The sequence below is a fragment of the Meles meles genome, chromosome 1 (genome assembly GCF_922984935.1).
Source record: "Meles meles chromosome 1, mMelMel3.1 paternal haplotype, whole genome shotgun sequence".
In the NCBI taxonomy this organism is placed as follows: domain Eukaryota; kingdom Metazoa; phylum Chordata; class Mammalia; order Carnivora; family Mustelidae; genus Meles; species Meles meles.
In genome coordinates this window covers 133,080,578-133,098,671 of record NC_060066.1, presented here as the reverse complement: position 1 = coordinate 133,098,671, position 18,094 = coordinate 133,080,578, and the positions used below count along the sequence as shown (strand labels likewise).

The 18,094-nt window shown below is 33.5% G+C and overlaps 1 protein-coding gene across 1 annotated transcript in view; it reads right to left on the bottom strand.

Moving 5' to 3' along the window:
• Positions 1 to 18,094, bottom strand: part of DPYD (dihydropyrimidine dehydrogenase) — an 868,613-nt gene that overhangs the window by 651,458 nt on the left and 199,061 nt on the right. The window lies entirely within an intron of this gene.

Sequence of the window (18,094 nt, the reverse complement as noted above, 5' to 3'; positions counted from 1 at the left end):
ACCTTGCAGTCAAAAGAGCTAGAAAAAGGCAACAAATGAAGATCAAAGCCAGCAGAAGGGAAATATTGAAGATCAGGGCATAAATAAATGATATAAAAACTAAAAAACAAACAAAAGACAACAACAAAAATAATAGAGATCAGATCAATGAAACCAAGATTTGGTTTTTTGGAAAAAAAAAAATTGATAAACCCCCTAGCCAGATTTATCAAAAAGAAAAGAGAGAGGTCCTAATTAAATAAAATGAAAAATGAGAGAGTAGAAATGACAACCAGCATCACAGAAATACAAAGAATTATAAGGAATATTATGGAAATCTGTATGTCCAACAAATTGGATAACCTAGAAGAAATGGACAAAACATATAAACTACCAAAATTGAAATAGGAAGAAATAGAAAACTTGAACATATCAATAACCAGCAAAGAAACTGAATCAGTAATCAAAAATCTTCCAACAAACAAAAGTCCCGGGTCAGATGGCTTCACAGGGGAGTTTAGCCAAGCACTTAAAGAAGAGTTAATACCTATTCTTCTCAAACTATTTCAAAAAATAGAAATGGAACAAAAACTTCCAAATTCATTCTATGAGGCTAGCACTACCCTGATACCAAAACCAGACAAAGACTCTACTAAAAATGAGAATTATAGGCTAATATCCCTAATGGACATGTACACAAAAATTCTCAACAAAACAACTAGTAAATCAAATCTGACAGTACATTAAGAGGACCATTCACCATGATCAAGTGGAATTTATTCTTGGGGTGCAAGGATGTTCAATATTTGCAAATAAATTCACATAATACTCTACATTAATAAAAGAAAGCATAAGAACCATATGATCTTTTCTATAGACTCAGAAAAAGGATTTGACAAAATTAAACATTCATTCATGATAAAAAACCATCAACAAAGTAGAGTTAGAGGGAATATCTCAACATAATAAAGGCCTTATATGAAAAAAAAAAATCATCATCCTGGACTGGGAAAAACTGAGAGTTTTTCTCATAGATAGTCAGGAACAAGACAGGTATGTCCACTCCCACCACCATCATTTAACACAGTACTGGAAGTCCTAGCCTCAGCAATCAGACAACAAAAAGAAATAAAAGGCATCCAAATTGGCAAGGAAGAAGTCAAACTTTCACTGTTTGTAATGACACGATACTCAGAAAACCCAAAAGACTCCACCAAAAAATTGTTAGAACTGATACACAAATTCAGTAATGTTGCAAGATACAAAAATCAATGTATAGAAATCTGTTGCTTTTCTAATACCAGTAATGAAGCAGCACAAAGAGAAATCAAGGAATCAATCCCATTTACAACTGCACCAAAAATCTTAAGATATCTAGGGATAAACCTAACCAAAGAGGTAAGATATCTGTACTCTGAAAATTTAAAAAACATGATGAAAAAAACTGAAGATGACACCAAAAAATGGAAAAACATTCCATGCTCATGGATTGGAAGAATAAATATTGTTAAAATGTCTATACTACCAAAAGTAATCTACACATTTAATGCAATCCCTATCAAAATACCACCAGCATTTTTCACAGAGTTAGGAAAAATAGTCTTAAAATTTGTATGGAACCTTGGAGACATGTCTTGAAAGAAGATGCTGTGGCCAATATGTGAAAATGAATTTTGGGAACTTCATCAAGATAAAAAGCTTCTCCACAGCAAAAGAAACAGTCAACAAAACAAAGAGGCAACCCACAGAATGGGGGAAGATATTTTCAAATGACACTACAGACAAAGGACTGATATCCAAGACCTATAAAGAACTTCTTAAACTCAACACCCCAAAACAGACAATCAAGTCAAAAAATGGGCAGAAGACATGAACAGATGCTTCTCCAGTGAAGACATACAAATGGTTAACAGACACATGAAAGAATGTTCATCATCATTAGCCATCAGGGAGATTCAAATAAAAACCACATTGAGATACCACCTTATACCAGTTAGAATGGCAACAATTAACACGGCAAGAGACAACAAATGTTGGAGAGGATGTGGAGAAAGGGGAATCCTTTCACACTGCCAGTGGAAATGCAAGTTGGGGCAGCCACTTTGGAAAACAGTGTGGAGGTTCCTCAAAAAATTAAAAAAAGAAAAAACTACCCTTTACCCTGCAATTGCACCACTGGGTATTTACCCCAAAGATACAGATGTAGTGAAAAGAAGGGCCATATGCACCCCAGTGTTCATAGGAGCAATGTCAACAATAGCCAAACTGTGGAAAGAGCCAAGATGGATAAAGAAGATATGGTCTAATTACACAGTGGGATATTACTCAGCCATTAGAAATGATGGATATCCAACTTTGCATCAACATGGATGGGACTGGCAGAGATTATGCCATGTGAAATAAATCAAGCAGAGAAAGTCAATTATCATATGGTTTCACTTACTTGTGGAACATAAGGAATAGCATGTAGGACATTAGGAGAAAGGAAGAGAAAAATGAAGGGGGGGGAATTGGAGGGGGAGACAAAACATGAGAGACTGCAGACTCTGAGAAACAAACTGAGGGTTTTAGTTGGGGGAAGAGATGGGTTTGCCTGGTGACAGGTACTAAGGAGGGCATGTATTGCATGGGGCACTGGATGTCATACAATAACAATGAGTCTTGGAAGACTACATCAAAAATTAATGACATACTATATGGTGACTAACTTAATATTAAAAAATAAAAAATTGTATGGGACCACAAAAGAACCTGAAGAGCCAAAGCAATCTTGAAAAAGGAAAGCAAAGGTGTAGTCATCACAATTCTGGACATCAAGCTATAACAGAAAGCTGTAGTGATCAAGACAATATCATACTGGAACAAAAAAAGACACAGATCAACAGAACAGTACAGAAAACCCAGTAATGAACCCACAATTATATGGTCAATTAATCTTTGATAAAACAGGAAAGAATATCCAATGGGGGGGGGAGTCTCTTCAACAAATGGTGTTGGGAAAACTGGGCAGCAACATGCAGAAGAATGAAACTGGACCAGAGGTGTCTGGGTGGCTCAGTTGATTAAGCATCTGCCTTCAGCTCACATCACAATACGGGGTTCCAGGAGGGACTCCTGTGTCAGGCTCTCTGCTCAGTGGGGAGCCTACTTCTCACTCTCCTTCTGCTCCTCCCCCTGCTTTCGCTCTCTCTTTCTGTCCCTCTGTCAAATAAATAAAATCTTTAAAAAAAAAAAAAAAAGAAAGAAAGAAAGAAAGAAAAAAACTGGACCACTTTTTACAGCATATACAAAAATTCAAAGCAGATGAAAGATCTAAAAATGAGACCTGAAACCATTAAAATCTTAGAGGAGTACACAGCAGTAACCTCTTTAACATCACCCATACCATGTTCTTACTAGATAGGTCTCATGAGTCAAGGAAAACAAAATAAAAAATAAACTATCAGGACTTCAGCAAAATAAAAAGCTTCCACACAGAAGGAAATAATCAACGAAAGTAAAAGGCAACCTACAAAATGAGAGAAGATATTTGCAAATGGCATTATCTGACAAAGGGTTAGTATCCAAAATCTATAAAGAACTTATAAATCTCAACACCCAAAAAAATGAATAATCCAATTAAAAATGTGCATAAGACAAGAAGAGAAATTTTTTCCAAATATATCTAGATGGCCAACAGACACATGAAATAATGCTCATCGTCACTCATGTGGCTGGAGAGTATTATGTTAAGTGAACTAAGTCAGTTGGAGAGATACAAATACATATGATTTCACCCACATGTGGAATTTAAGAAACACACTAGCAAAGAAATAGAGAGAGAGAGAGAGAGAGAGAGCAGCAAACCAAGAAACAGACTCTTAATTATAAAAAATAAACTGATGGTTACCAGAGGGGAGCTGGTGGGGAGATGGGTTAAATTGGTGATGGGGATTAAAGAGTACACTTGTGATGAGCACCAGGTGTTGTATGGAAGTGTTGAATCACTAAGTTGTACACCTGAAACTAATATTATATTGTACATTAGTTAACTGAAATTTTAATAAAAACTTTACATTTAAAAAATACATCTTTGTAATATAACTTAAAATACTGAAATGTGATACCTCCAGCTTTGTTCTTTCTCAAGGCTGCTTTGGTTATTTGGGGTCTTTGGGATCCCATACAAATTTTAGATTGTTTGTTCTAGTTCTATGAAAAATGCTGTTGGTATTTTAATAGGGATTACATTAAATCTGTATATTGCTTTGAGTAGTATTAGCATTTTAACATTTCTTCTTCCAATCCATAAGCATATAATGTCTTTCCATTTGTTTGTGTCATCTAGTTTCTTTCATCAATGTTTTATAGCTTTCAGATTATAGATTTTTCACCCCGTGATTTGATTAAGTTTATGCTTAGGCATTTTATTATTTTTGGTGTAATTATAAATGGGAGTTTTTCCTAATTTGTCTACTGTGCTTCATTATTAGTGTACAGAAATGCAATGGATTTCTGTATATTAAATTTGTCTCCTTTGACTTTACTGAATTCACTTATCAGTTCTAGTAGTTTTTTGGTGGAGTGTTTAGAGCTTTCTATATATAGTATCATGTCACCTGCAAATAGTGAAAGTTTGACTTCTTTCTTACCAATGCGATGCCTTCTTTCCTTTTTCTTGTCTGATTTCTGTGGCTATGACTTCCAGTACTACATTGAATGAAAGTGGTAAGAGTGGACTCCTTGCCTTGTTCCTGACCTTAAGGGAGAAGTTCTCAGTTTTTCTCCATTGAGTATGATGCCAGCTATGGGTTTTTCATACAAGGTCTTTATTATGTTGAGGTATGTTCCCTCTAAATATACTTATTGAGGGTTTTCTCATGAATGGATGTTGTACGCACAGTCTAAACTTTTAGTTAATATTGAATAGACAGTCAACCAATGGTTCTTTTTCCTTCAAAATTAAATAATGCTTAAGTGTCACCATGCCTTTATTTTAAAAATGTTAATTTAGTATGACAATAGTAAACAGATACAGCCTTATTTCCTTGGCCTTAGTTTCTGTTTTTGAATAATTTTACTTAATAACATTCATAATGAACAATTACTAACTAAATTACCAGTCTATTCCTTAGGAAACATCCTTTGTTCCTGCTTAAGCCCATTGATCCCCTTGCTCAGCACCTGCAACTAAGCATTTAACAATTGCTAGAGAAAATCTCAAAGTCATTGTCACTATTCTTTCCTCCTCTTACTTGACATCATAGGAACATCTGACATGATTGATTAACAAATATTTAATGACTGACACACTGCCTAAATGATCTAATTACATAATTAGAAGAATCCTTGTAACATAAAAACACCATCATGAGGAAAGAAATGTCAATTACAGATTACTTTTCAGGATATTTGGGGAAGGGGAGTAGCATAGAAATACAATTTAATTAAACAAGGATCTTTCCACAATAATACTGATTATCTTATGAGCCCCAAATTGAGTTTCAAGATTGTACCTAAAAAGATGACATAAGAAATAAATACATGTTTAAAAAATAAAAAAAAAAAAACATTTAGAATTACACTTATGGTTCATGATTTGCTATAGTTGTCAAACTACAAGGTCTGATCTATCACAATATATCACTGACAATAAAATTGTCTAGTTTTATTCAACAATCTCATGATTCCAAGTATAACTCTTACACCAAAATAAAATTGTAGGAGACTATAATATATTTTTAAAAGTACTTAAAATATTACCTAAAATTACTGAATGTTTCTTAAATAAAAGCTCAATAGACTTAAAAAAAAAAAAAAAAGGAAGGGAAGGGTAAGGGAGGGGAAGGGAAATGAAGGGAAGGGAAGGAAAGGGAGAGGAAGGGAAATGAAGGGAAGGGAAAGGAAGGGAGGGAAGGAAATCTCCCTGACATCAAGACATTTTAGTATCAGAGTGAAAAGTCACTTCAGAATGAGGTTCAGAATCTGCTTTAAATGTGTGGTAATCAAAGTGTTTCTGAAGTGACAGGACTAAGAGATGAGAGGAAATGGCATCTGAGTTATCCTGGATTGACACGAGTAAAAAAATCAAGAAACCTCAGAATATGTCTTGGCATAATGACTTGGCCAACTGGCTATAGATGTTCACTGATTCACTTAGGAAATGATGACTAGAAGATATATTTTTAATGTGCATGGAACAAATTATGGAAAAATTTGACTTCCAATCTAAGGGTTCAGTATCCAACTGAAGCTTTTTCATAGAAAGGTGCTAGTATTAAAGGACTAATTGTGAAGATTATTGTATAAATGCTATGGAAACTCTCAGAAATAGAGTGGAAAAACAGCAAAAGTGAAGAAGACATGATGATACATTAAAAAAAAAGGAATGCATCAGCATATATCACAGAATACACAAAAATGGTTTTGAAAATGGTCTGAGCTAACATCAAACAATGATTCAGAAATCACCTTTGCACTCTACCTCTCACAAATAACTCTGAAGAAATGATAGATTACTGTGTAGGAAGCTGGGTGCTCAGAGTCAAAAAGACATTCAGAAGCCTATTAGAGAACACCTCCTCAACTGTTCTCATCAAGACTGTCAAGATCAATATCAATTTTTTTTCTCTCATAGTAAGTGGAGAGATTTCTTGAGTTCTCCTTCTAAACAAGAGGTTTGACTCCTATTCTGTGAGCTTTTAAACCCTTCTAAAAGCAAAGGCTATAAAATTTAAATTTAGAAGGGTACTTTAAAGACACCCCAGTAGTCTCCTTCTAGAAAATACACAATCACTTCACCTGGTTTCTTCAGGTTATTCAATCATTCACAAGTATTTTAGTCTTGTATTGTGTGAAGAAAAATGTACCAAGTCATGTTAGGAGGAATAAAAATTAAATATCTGATCTTTTGTGCACATATCTGTTTCATGAGGACTTTTACTCCTTCTTTAAGCAAAAATCTAAAACACAAATGGATGTTTGATATATTTGTTTTTTTATATCAACACAAAAGAACATGCATTGAATGTTCTCTAGTCCATTAACTTACCCGTATTTTGCAGGTGTTGAATTTTCTATTACTCAATAGGATTTTTAAAAGCTTGTTTGAAGCTACAATATGTGCCATTTCCATGTGGGTTAATTCTAAGACAACTTTAACTTTTGTTCTTTGCTTTTTATTTTTAAAGTTGTAACTTGAAATTGCATTAGTGTCATCTCTATACAATTTAATGGTTTTAAAGTCATCAAGAAACAGGAAAATCTCACAAGCCAGCTAACGTCTCATATGTTATAACGAATTTAACCAATAGTCCTATCATATTCAGGCCTTCATATCACCACAACATTATCAAAACAGCTGGTGGATTTATTTTAAAGTGTTCTTGCTTTTTCCAATGAGAGTTTTCACAGATGGAAGCATCCTTCCAAGATAAACTCCAATCTGCTGCATTTAAAAAAATACTTGGGAAAGTTCAATAAGTTTGCAAGTGTGAGAAGGGTGAATTAACACCACTAGACTGAGCTGTCTAATGGTGAGTGTGCTAATGTACATTAAATAGAAAATGTCCCTAATAGCACATATGGAAAATAAAGGCATAGGAAACACTGTCAAGCTATCACCATCTCTCAGTAAACAACCCTCTGGTCTTCAGACATTTGGCAAAGGAGAGTGGGAACCTATCATTCACAGGACACACAAAAACTCCTGCCCTCACAGTATTCACTCTTCTGAGGACAAATGGATACAGAATATGTTTGCCTGGTTTTACTTAGAAAACCCTCCCTTCATATCTCAGACACACTAAATTTTATTTTATTTATTTTTTTTTAAGATTTTATTTATACATTTGACAGACAGAGATCACAAGTAGGCAGAGAGAGAGAGAGAGGAGGAAGCAGGCTCCCCGCCAAGCAGAGAGCCCGATGCGGGGCTTGATCCCAGGACCCTGGGATCATGACCTGAGCGAAAGGCAGAGGCTTTAACCCACTGAGCCACCCAGGCGCCCCGACACCCTAAATTTTAGAAAAGTTTTGCACAATATGATTAGACTTTTAGAACTATGAATGTGTAAGGAAAAAATTATGCTTGTAGAAAACAAAATTTTTTTAAATATGACCTTGAGATGCTGAACTAGGAAACTTGACACAGACAGCATGCCTAGTACATTATACAGCATAGAACAGATTTAACAAATTTAAGTCAGCATCACATTCCCCCTAGGCTTTTTCTAGCTAAAAAATTTTTTCTTATAATGTTAATTCTGAGAGTTTAAGATTTTAAAGTTTATTAAAGAAAATTCATATTAGGAAGCACAATAAGAAATATAGCAAGAAAGAAGCAAAAAATATACAAAGAAAAATAACTAAATAACCTTATCTCAAACAAGATTTAAAACAACAAATCCACTGACTGCTGTAAAAAGTTGTATGTATAATACAATTAGTAATAAAGACAAAATTTCATTATTTATGTTATTAGAACTAGACTATAACACTTCTATTTTCTTCTTTTCAAACAAAATAACGTCCGATTATTTTGTGGGAGTTTGCTCTTCACTGACAAGAATGTGAGATTTCTTAATTGACAGGGTGCTGCAGTGTCTACCATACTGCATTATTATATTGTGGCTCATAAAACCAGCTGTCAGCCACTATTTGTACAATGGGTACAAATAAATTTACCAGAAAACTCTCCATTCCGAGTATATTAATTTAAATCCATTACTACTTTCAAAAGTAAAACTAGTTTTGATAATAATAATTGACCTAAATTTTTCACTTTGCCAATTTTTAGAAAACTAAACCCCAATTTCCTTAAGATGAAGTTTACTGTTGCTGGAGGGGAGGAAGTTGGGAGGATAGGTGAAGGGCAGTAAGGGGGGTATTTTATATAATGAGCACTGGGTGCTATACGCAACTGATAAGTCACTAAATTCTACCCCTGAAAATAATAATACAGTATATGTTAACAATTGAATTTAAATAAAAAATTTTTAAGAACTTCAAAAAATTTAAATAAAAAATCTTAAATTAAAAAAATTAAATAAAAATATAAAACATTTTTTAAAATATTGTTATAAATTTTACCCACCATTTAAATATTGACATCACTTACAAAATTGTCATGATAGAAAATATGTTGTTTGGGACACCTGGCTCAGGTGGGTTAAAGCCTCTGCCTTCAGCTCAGGTCATGAGCTGGCTCTCTGCTCAGTAGGGGGGCTGCTCCCCCCCACCCTGCCTGCTTCTCTGCCTACTTGTGATCTCTGTCTGTCAAATAAATAAAATCTTAAAAAAAAAAAAAGAAAATATGTTGCTTATATGTATATATAAATATAATATCCACTATATTTTATGACTTATATTTTCTATTTTACATATATATTTTACATTTATATTATATATGCTTTATAGTTTAATAATGACTCATTATATACATAAATTATTCATATAGATTGTGTAGTGTTATGTGGACAATAGCACACCAGAAAAAAAATCAAGAAATTTATTTATTCTATCAAGTAGTTATGGGATAAATTACTTAGCCTTGATGGGTTTCAAATTACCTTTCTAACCAACAAGATAGCTAGATAGATGAAAATGCCATTCATCCAAATTCTGTTACATTTACTTTTACTTGTTAATATTAAAAAATATTCTAGGGGGTGTCTGGGTGGTTCAATGGGTTAGAGCCTCTGCCTTAGGCTCCGGTCCTGATCCCCAGGTCCTGGGATCTAGCCCTGCTTTGGCTCTCTGCTCAGCAGGGAGCCTGCTTCCCTGCCTCTCTCTCTCTGCCTGCCTCTCTGCCTACTTGTGATCTCTGTCTGTCAAATAAATAAATAAAATCTTTAACAATAACAACAACAACAAAATATTCTAACCAGTATCCTATGTGTCTATACAGATTTTCCTTTGTCTTGATTATACTGAAGTAAAAAGTTATGACTCCAGTTTAATTTTCACATACATACATAAAAATAGATTCTGTTTTCCTAAGTAATTTAAGTTCTAAAAAATATTAACAAAGGCATATGTTTAAATATGTCCATACATAACATACAACCACAAACAATGTGGTATTACTTGTTTCATATAAAATTGGCTTAAGTTGTATAACGAAAATCTTCTATCATTTAGTTAAACTGACATTATTTTTAGGTTTTATATCACTTACATTTTGTAATAAATTGACTAACAGTGCTTTGAGTTACAGAAGGTTTTCCAGAACTAAGTGTTCAACTTTTGAAACAAATATGAAGAAAAGCAGTTACTACTACACACTGTATTAGCTGTGATTAGAAGTAAAATGTAACCTTTTAAAGGCCTGAAGATATATATTACAAAACAGAAACAAGAGAGATTTTTGCATAAGCATTAATGATTCAATAGACAATGTAACATCCATTTATCTTTTTCAGCAGAATACATTAAAGAAGATGGGACATTTTGAAAATAATATTCCAGTCCTTTAACACTAGTAAATTTAGTACTCTATCATTTGCCAGATTCAATACTAGGAAGTTATATATTAAAATTAATGACTGAATTCTGGAATATGCAGTTAATGTTATATCAACTGATAAATGAATGAGGCAAAATGGGCATACATTTTCATTAATAATTTTAAATTATTATTTTATTATAGTCTGAACACTGTTCAGTAATTATTTTGTAGAGTTTTTTTTTATATAAGCAGACAAAAGTTAGGATATTCTGAAAATAAATATAATATCAGGGAAATGGCTTTAGTCAATGATAAAGTACACTACACAGTATAGTAATTAATACACCTTGGTCCTGTCAAAGATATATAGGTTGGTAGGACAAATAGAGCATTTGAAAATATGCCTAAATAAATATAGGATTAAATATATGATGAATGTGGCATTTTAGGACAGTGGAAAAATATATTATTTAGCAGATTTGAAATTATTAGTCACTTAGAGAAAAAAGAGAAAGTCTCGATCTTTCACTCTTTACACCAAAGGAAAAAAAAAAAAAAAACCAACTTAGAATACGGTCTGTCACATGCTACTCTGTAACCTCTCTGCTTTATTATATCATGTTACTAGTGACTTTAACTTATTATGTTTACCTAAAAATATACACACTCATTGTAGAAAAATATACATACTCATTTTTCTAAGAAAAATGTTATAAACTTCTCTTCACCCCTCCTTCACCTCAACCAAATGAGGAAACTAAAGTTAAATTATATCCTTCTATGCCATATTTCCTCATAAATAAATCAGATTTTTTTGTAAAGATAATATGTTATTCATATTAATATGCAACTTACTTTTTAATATAATAAGTAATAAGTAATATACAACAATACAATAAATAATATAAATAGACTTAGCAGTTTTCTTTTTTTTTTTTTTAAGATTTTATTTATTTATTTGACAGAGAGAAATCACAAGAGAGGCAGGCAAAGAGAGAGGAAGGGAAGCAGGCTCTCCACTGAGCAGAGAGCCCGATGTGGGACTCGATCCCAGGACCCTGAGATCATGACCTGAGCTGAAGGCAGCGGCTTAACCCACTGAGCCACCCAGGCGCCCGACTTAGCAGTTTTCATGATGATGGGCACTACAGTTGTTTCAGGTATCTGCCACTTCAAATGATGCTACAATTGCTACAATAAAATATAGTGTACATATACCATTACACGGTGACATTTTTATTTTTCTAGGAAGAGCACATAATAAAGCACAATTGGCACAATGGTATACATATTTGTAATTTACAAATAATTTTCTACTATGTAACGCTTATTGTTTCCTTCCAGCTGAAGAGCATAGGAGGTTATTAAACTTCTTAACTTCAACAATCTGATGAGAGAAAAGTGGTGTCCCATCTTTTGATATATATATCTCCGGCTAATACTGAACTAAGACATCTCTACTATGGTAATTAGTCATTTGCATTACCTCTTGTGCAATATTTATGACCTTTGCCTATGTGTATACTGGATTAGGTTATTATTTAAATATCCAGGAACACTTTGATAATAGATAAGTTAATGTATGGTTAGAAAAAAAATCATTTCAAGTTGCGTTGCTTTCATTTAAAAATGTGTGCATTAAATTTTGTTCTCACATAATTTATAGCTTCCAAATTATTTTAAAAGATTTTATTTATTTGACAGACAGAGATCACAAGTAGGCAGAGAGGCAGGCGGGGTTGGGGTGGGGGGGAGCCTGATGTGTCACTGGATCCCAGGACCCTGAGATCATGACCTGAGCCGAACGCAGAGGCTTAACCCACTGAGCCACCACACAGGAGCCCCTAATGAGGGGTTCTAAAAGTAAATTCAAAATTATACCTGAACAATTTTTCAAAGAACCCATCATTTTCCATTAAATTAAAATGCCCTCTTCATTACATATTATGTTCTCTTATTTACTTGGTCCTCTTTACAGACTTTTCATTTGCTCCAGAAAATGTGTATTCTTGTACCAACAGTACATGTTGATTATAGAAGCTTTACAGTGAGTTTAAGATCTGATGTGGCAAATCTTTTTGTCTTATTCTTCAAAGGTTTCTTTCTTCCATATAGCTTCCCAATTACTATTTCAGTATTTGTCAATCTGAGTTCAATCAATCTAGACTACCCATTAAATCTTTAGTAATTACTATACTTTTATACATGTATTAAGAAATAATTACCTGCCTTAGATTAGATTTTAAAAGGTAAAATTATAGTTAAAATATTTTTAAAAAGTCATCTGAATGTATTCTTGAGCTGCTATATCCAAAACTGAAAATGACAAGGCAATAAGAGAGAAAAATAAGTGTAATCACTCTAAAGACATTTGGTAAGTAAACCAGGAGAATATTGTCCTCCAAGAACATAACAGATACAAAACGATTGTAAAGAAAAATGTATTCATTACATTCTCCACAAAATTTCTACACATAAGGCTTTAAAGAAAAGCAGAGGAGAGAAAGAAAGAAAGAGGAAAGGAAAGGAAAAAAGAAAAGAGAAAAGAAGAGGAAAGAAGAAAGGGGAGGGGAGGGGAGAGGAGAGTAGAAGAAAGGAGAGAAGAGAAGAGTGTGGAAGAGAAGGAAAGGGAAAGAAAGGAAGGAAGAAAGATAAAGAAAAGAAAAAGAAGAAAGAAAAGAAAAGAAAGAAAGAGAGGGAGGGAGGGAGGGAGAGGGGAAGGAAGGAAGGAAGGGTGGGTAGATGGGTGGAACCAGTAGACACTACCAACAGTAAAATCAGACAGAAATTTTAGTGGAACTCCCAAAGCATAAAAATGAATATGTATTTTATGTGTTTAAGGACAGGCTTGGAAAATGAATTAAAAGCTAGATGAGTTTTTAAAAATACAAAAACCATGAAAGATAAGTTAAGTTATGGAGAATAAAGTAAAATGGTTTAACATATATCTAATTAAGAGTTCCATAAGGAGACGATAGAGAGTCAATGAGAAATTCCCCCAAATGATGAAAGTCATCAGTGCACAAATTCAACAACTACAGTGAAAACTAAGCAGGATAAACAAAGAGAAATCCAAACGTAGGTTTGAGCGTCTCAGTCAGTTAAGAGTCTGTCTTTGGCTCAACTCATGATCCCAGGGTCCTTGAGATCAAGCCCCATGTTGGACTCCCTGCTCAGCAGGAGACTGTTTCTCCCTCTTCCTCTCCCTCTCCCCCTGCTCATGTACTCTCTCAGTCACTTTCTCAAATAAATAAATAAAATCTTTAAAAAAGAAAGAAAGAAAGAAATCCAAACATAGATAAATCACTGTTTAGTGGAACACTAAAGATAAAAAGTTCTTTAAAAGACCTCCCTCCCAGGACACCTGGGTAGCTCAGTAGGTTAAGCCTCTGCCTTCAGCTCTGGTCATGGTCTCAGGCTCCTGGGATCGAGCCCCACATCTAGCCCCGCATTGAGTCCCGCATCGGGGTTCCCCCTCTCCCTCAGCCTGCCCCTCTGCCTACTTGTGATCTATCTCTCTCTCTGTGTCAAATAAATAAATAAATAAATAAAATCTTAGCAAAAAAAAGCAAAAAAACCAACAACACAAAAAACCAAAAACAGCCCCCTTCCAAAGACATGTAACACTCAAATGAGCATTAATTAGGTTTTGTTAATTTTCCAATAGTATGAGTATAAGCAAAACTAAACTACTTTGCCATGGCAATTCCAAAATGAAAAAAAAGGGAAAAAATGAAGAAAATTGGCAAAAATGTGAATAAAGCTAATCCAATATAGACTAATAAAGCATAACAATATTATCTTACAAGTTTTAAAAGGATAAGATTAATATACATAAAACAGTATTTTCTGACCTAGGGATGTGCTAACTTGATGTATAGTACTTTACTCCCTACCAGAAGACCCACTCAAATTAACATCCTAAATGACACAGACTCATACCATAGAGGAGTTGTAAAAATTTGAATTCACTCAGTCCTAGAAAAATACATTTTTCACATTACTCAAATACTGGCATCTCAACTGTAAATGAAATTAACACATGAATTCAGAACTATTTATTTAAGCCAAATGGCATATTCAGCTCTAATTGTTTGCCCTCTAAAAGCATAACAGAGTTTTTAAAAGCTGTGTTCTCTTGAGCATCATTTTATGGCAGCGTATAAGTAAGTTTCTAACAGTCCTCTTAGGACAAAGGTGCTCATAGTTCTTGTTTAGCAAAACAAGTGAGGAAACTAGCCTTGCACAGTTAAAGAAACCTTATCACTACCTTTTTATTTTACATATCTAAAATATTCATATTTTCAAATACTAATGGGTAGTAATTTGTGGGCCTCCTAATTCTTTTTTTCATCTCCTTATTTCTCTGTCATGATAGTGGGGAAAAGCTCAATAGGCTTACATAATAGGCTATGTATTTGGACACTGATTTCTAGGCACTGGGAAGCCACTGACATTTTTTTTTTTTTTTTTTTTTTTGCCACTGACATTTTTTGAACAAAGCAGTGATATAATGAGAGCTATGTTTTCAGGAAATTATTCTGGAAATGATCAACATTTTACTTGATAAAGGTATTAAACCACTTAGCCATTATAATTGAAAAGCAAACCCAAAAGGAGGATGAAGTAAAACTATTGAGTACGCTTCTGCTTTGTAACACTTGTGTCAGGAATATGCATATGTGTGTACATGTGTACACACACATATACACATGCACATATATTGAGATGACTTCTTTTAAATAAAAATATTGTTGCCCCTGGTTATCAAATGAATTCTGCTGGTGACATTTGTTCCTTCCCTGACTTCTACTCATACTTTCTTTCCATGGGGATGTATCATAAAGAATAGTTTTGTTTTGTTTTGCTTTCTCCATTGCATCACTTAGTCAGCTTTCCTCTAATGTGTATTATTAAGTTTATTTATCTAGGTATAAAAGCCACACAAATCTGGGCACACAGATTCTATATAATATACAAATCAGTGGAAAAATCAATGCTTTACAATTTGATGGAAATGTTTGAAAAGAGAAAGCAACTCTATTGTTTAAAATAAAGTATCACGAAATGAAGGAACATTTTTAAAAAGTCATTCTTTTTTGCTACATTTATAGATTGGTCTCACTCATTCTGATATAAAGTACTGTTTTTTTCCCCCCCCAAAGGAAAGCTATCAGGAAATAGAACCCAGTATTCACAGTTTGATGACTCTGAAACGTGCACTTCCGATTGAGAGATACAATTGCAAACAACAGCCTGCATGAACGAAACAGAAAAACTGACTGAGGGGGTACAATAGAATTGAGTGTACCTTTGAAAACTAGAGCTGTAATCCAGTTTGTAAGAAAATAAAGAATGGAACTATTGGCCTAAACTCCCTGAATCACAGAAACCTAACACAATACAATACAAGTGACATCCTTTTCTCAAAGAGGCACAAGGCTCATTGAGTCTGGCGATTCAATTACCCTCTCAACCTGGAAAGAATCCCCCTCCTGAGTTGAGGTCCACTGGCAGAGCAATGTGGGACAGCTTACATTGCACACAGCTGGTAAATATCTAAAAAGCTGCAGGCTTTAAAGAACAAGAATCTCTGACCTTTTATGATTACTTCAGTGTTCTTCGACAAAACACTATTTAATGATAGAGTTCCCTAAATGCCTGGCAAAAGATCACACTTTCAATTAAAGGTCTCCAAATATCTTCTCTTCAAATAAAAATCTGTTTAAATGAAAATAGCTAAGCAAATCGCTTCATTAGGCAGTAAGGAATACAGACAAATTAATGAAACAAAGTTTTCCTAAAACAGAGGTGATTCTGACCCTGCTTAGACATTTTATAAACTTCTCAAAGAATACCATTATTCCCTTTAGGTCTTCTATTTTTTCCTATAAATTTGTATAGACCTTGAATGAATGGGGTATACACTAATTAGAATCCTAATATCACTAGTGAATTTTGGAATATCTAGGGAACATTTAGCTAAGATGGATTATATCTGTAATATCTCCTCATGCATAAAGTCAAGCGTGGAAATAATTTTAGTCAAAACACTTCAGACTTCAAACTTTGGACACTTGGTTTCATTCCATTCCTATGAAGTCATTAGTAAACAAATAAGATTTCACATAATGAATTATTTTCAAATACAAGACAAAGGTCTTGTGATGATAGATGTTTGGGATTACCATAAAGTTAATAAATGAGATCCCTTCCTAGAATTCATCTTCTTACTTATAAAACAAATATAAAGAAATTGATGATCTTCTATGGATGGAATTAAGACTCAAATATTGAGTATAGAATGACAATATTTTCACAACTGAATCCCAGTCTAATTGCCTTGTCTCTTTTCCATCATTCTGTTTTCTGTAATCTAGGCCCTACCCTAGACACTGGAGTTACAACATTTGCCCAAACTTGTCATGTACACACTCACATTGCTGCCTTTGCCCAAGCGGAATACTTTTCCTGGATTGCATGGATTGCAGCATCAGCCACATTCAATATGGTTAGGGTGTCTTTTTTTTTCTTCTTAATGTATCTGTTTCTGCTCACAAATTATGAACTTCTAAAAGGCAGGGCCATAACAGGAACCCAATACATGTCACTGTGTTTGGTACATAGCAGCTACTCAATAAATAATACCAACTACAAAAATAGCAATCCCTTGTATAATATGCACCATACTGAATGTAGAGGGAAATTCATAATTCTACATCAACAAAATATTTGTTAAATAATCACTGTTAGGGATGGTCACACACAAGTATTTATACTTGTTTTCATTTATATGACAACCTTGTAAGACAGATGCTGTCTTTCTTTCATAAATAATTTTCCATGGGTTCCCAATAAGTGTTTAATCTAAAAATTTAACCTAGACTTAAATAAAATAAATATATTTATAAATAATAATATATTAAATATAATTAATATATCTGTATAGATTAATACCATAACATATACCTAAGTAATAACATTAATTCTTTTGAAATCCTAAAACTATGTAAATGTACCATTTTCCCCTGAAATATTTTTTTTGAATAACTGACATTGAGAAATGATCTCTTAAAAAAAGGTAGCTGGCTGGTGAAGGAGTTCTTATTGGATTTGTATAGCATTTTAGAACATAAATGTCAAACACTGAAAAGAAGGATTCTCTACATCCTCTAGGGAAGACTTCCTTCAGCTTTTGCCCATTTTCTAAAGCATCAAACAGTTGGCTATGAGCTCACAATACTCATTTCACAAATGAAAGATATTATTAATTAATTATTCAATCAATCAAACATTCACTTAGTGAATGAAAAACTGGGCTTAGTTTCACACTGGTTTAAAAAAAAAAAAGACTAAAATTCCTTTTGTTCTACTCATGCTCATAAAAGCCTGTTGTATATTTTTTAGTCGTAGGGGTTTTTTGGTTATAACTCTATCTAGTCTCTACGATTTATTTCACATCTTAAACAAATTAACTGAATTTTAGCAACAGGGAAAGTCCATTTCCTTGATGTGTCTCAGTTTGCTGGACTTAATACCAAAACACATTTTAAAAGAAAAATATTTCACAAATTTGAAATGTGTTTTGCTAATCAATGACAGTTCCTATCTATAAGCATTTAGCAAGCTTAAGCTACAGTCAATCTATTCAGTGAGTGTCTTGGATTAAAAAATCATTAATTTTAACAA